Genomic DNA, 3,361 nt, shown 5'->3' on the forward strand with positions numbered 1-3,361 from the left:
TCGTAGTAATTAGCTAACCACAAACGAATAGTTGAAAGAATTTATTTAAAAGGCGTGCATAATATAATACAAAAAAGAAATGGAAGTAAAAGTTTAAAGTTTTTACCTAGCAGAGTTTATAAGTTGTTTTAGAGAGAACCCTGCATACAAAGAAATAAAAAGTTAAAAGAAAGTAAAATAAAAACGTTGGAAACAGTAAGAACTTGTACACTAGTCATTTCAAGAAGAAATAGAAAAAAAAAAAAAAAAAATTATAAAGTTGACTTTCTTGGGTGATATGGAAAATTACTAGTTTCAAAACCAAACTAAATTCAGTATTAAACTAGATTCAGAATACTTATCAAAAGTAACGAAAGAGTCTTGTAATGGCAGAGACGACGGAGGAACTTCAGTAAAATCAATGCGGACAACAAAAACTCCACCAAGTCATTAATCTGTCCTCCCCCATCAGATGGGTTTGCCACATATCTGATCGTCAAAGGATTAGGTCAATAGTACACAGGTGGCTTCGTAATCGATTTCCATAAGTAACCTTGGAACACTCCAGAAGTCCCAATAACATAAAATTAAACATAAATAAGACTATAGTATGGTGAAACTTCATATTAATACCACATACATGAAAAGAATTAACTCCATATTGTTTAATAACATAAAGACTCGCTATATCAAAGCAAATGGAGTAGTAAATATTTCTATGAACAACGAAGTGTTAACTCTGTGATATATGGATACAAAATTACGTAACATAGGAGTCAGATACTTATATTACTAATAGCATAATGTGAAGTCATCAAGGTTCCAAATAATAATAATTTATACAATACCCAGTTTTGAAATAGCTATAAAGAATCAATGAAAAAGGAAAAACAAAACATATTTATTTAACATATTTTTATAAGTGGAAAATAATGTTAAGTGTTAAATTCACAAAATAATGTTAAGTGTTAAATTCACCCATGAAAAAGGAAAAACAAAAACATATTTTTATAAGTGAAAATGTGGAAAATAATGTTAACAAAAACATATTTTTATAAGTGAAAATGTGGAAAATATTTTTATAAGTGAAAATGTGGAAAATAATGTTAAGTATTAAATTCACCAATAAAAAAGGGAAAACAAAAAACATATTTTTATAAGTGGAAAATAATGAAAAACATATTTTTATAAGTGGAAAATAATGTTAAGTGTTAAATTCGCCAATGAAAAAGGAAAAAGATATTTTATAAATGGAAAAGGAAAAACATATTTTTATAAGTGGAAAATAATGTTAAGTGTTAAATTCATCAATGAAAAAGGAAAAAGATATTTTTATAAATGGAAAATAATGTTAAGTGTTAAATTCACCCATATAGGTATACAGTTATCTCATCCCAAGCCAGGTGTAGTTGGACATCCACGCTCGCTTGTGTGGCCACTGTATGATATCAGTCCACCTATAAATGTTGAACTGCAGGTTTCTCCCTAACCTCTACTCTACTTTGCATTATTGAGCACCTCTTCCTCTATCTATGGGAGTCCCAACCTCTTTCTGGTAAGACCTCATCTCTCTTCTTCTTTTCACTACTTTGTTTTATGCTATTATGTCATTAATCACTGTAACTTGCATTTAGTTCTTTGTTGCTCTCCCTTCTTCCACTATCTGTGTTTTTTATACCTACTTGGATTTTGTGCTTTTTGTCACCTTTTGGTGCTATTGGATTTCTCTGTTTCTGTTGGGTTGGTGTCTTTGGCTATAAAATCTATCTGTCTTCCTACACCTGCTATTCTAGTACATCTGAAGTGTGGTGCGCCAATTGGTTTGTGCAAAACCAATGAGCAGCATCTGGGGTCTTAATGAGGACCACCCATATACTTTGTCCCAGGGTTAATTTCTACACTGCATGGCTTCTTTGTGAGCCAAAAAACAAACAAATAAAAATAACACAAAATAAAATAGGCCTGGAAGCAAAATTTAAGTTTTTGGCTTCTTTGTGTTCTAAGTTGTATTTCCTGATGCAACGCTCAGAACATAAATCAATATAGACTTTAATAAAAATTAAATCACACTCCAAATCATGAGCATCACAAAAAATTACATGGCTATTTATTTAGAGGAAAGAAGTCTCTTGTATCTCTTCTAGAGAAAGTTCCTCCTAGATATTTGGTGGAAGTTGAGAGCTATCCTCACAATTTTAGAATTCTATCCTAACTTCCCTATCTCCTAATTAATTCTAAAATGACTCACTAATTCTAGAAAATCCTTAGGCATAACATCACAAAGAACTTTATCCTTATAACTTCCTATTTGAAACTCCACTTCACATTGTTCATTAACTAGTATCTGATGTCCTTTTTGCAACCATGAAACTTTGTAAGGAGTAGGATGTTTAGTTTTTCTTAAATTTAACTTTTCTACCATTTCAGTAGATACTAAATTATCAATACTCCCACTATCAATGATAACTTTACAACATTTTCCTCCTGATTTACAAACAGTTTTGAACAATGTTTTTCTTTGTGTGGGTTCTTTTACTTCTTCTCAAGATTTTAATAAAGTTATTTTCATCATTAAGGATTCACCAGTTTCAGGTGCATTTTCATGTGTAGAGGATTGTACACTTTCTGTATCAGTTTGTGTTATATGTGTGCTTCCTTGACTAGAAAATATTTCTGGACATTCATTAGCCTTATGACCAACTTTGTTACATATATAACATCTTACCACAAAAGATTGGCCTCTACCTCTTTGATATGGTCTTCATCCTCTGTAATCTCCTCTTGATGATTCTTCCTGTTGTGAATTGTTGCCTTCTTCTCTTTGAAATCTTCCACTAAAACTTCCTCTGCTTGATTGTCCTTGGCTTGATGATCCTCTGCTGAATTTTCCTCTGCTTCTTACTGTGTTTCGTGCTCTTCCTCTTTGACTTTTCTTCCGTGCTAATTTTTCTTCAACCTTAAGAGCTATCTGGTAAGCTTCTTCAACTGTTTTTAGAGACAAAATATTCAATTCATCTTGTATTTCGAATTTCAATCCATTAATGTATCTAGCTAATTTTTCTTCATCGGTTTCCAGATGACCAAATCTTATACTCAATCTATAAAACTCCTCTGTATATTATTTTACATACATAAATTTCTGCTTAATATTTTGCATCTGGCGAAAGAGATTTAATTGATAATATCAAGGAATAAATTTACCTTTGAGTTTAGCCACCATCCAATCCCAACTAGTGATATTTCTTTTATTTTGATTTCTCCTTTCAGCTTGCACATTACCCCACCATAACACAGCATGTCTCTTTAATCTGGTCACTGCGAACTTAACCTTCTTCTTATCCGCTACACCTTCATAATCAAAATATTTGTTGATGCTGTTGAT

This window comes from Pinus tabuliformis, chromosome Q, assembly GCF_031772625.1.
Source record: "Pinus tabuliformis cultivar Carrire ecotype Pingquan chromosome Q, CPIR1, whole genome shotgun sequence".
NCBI classification, from domain to species: domain Eukaryota; kingdom Viridiplantae; phylum Streptophyta; class Pinopsida; order Pinales; family Pinaceae; genus Pinus; species Pinus tabuliformis.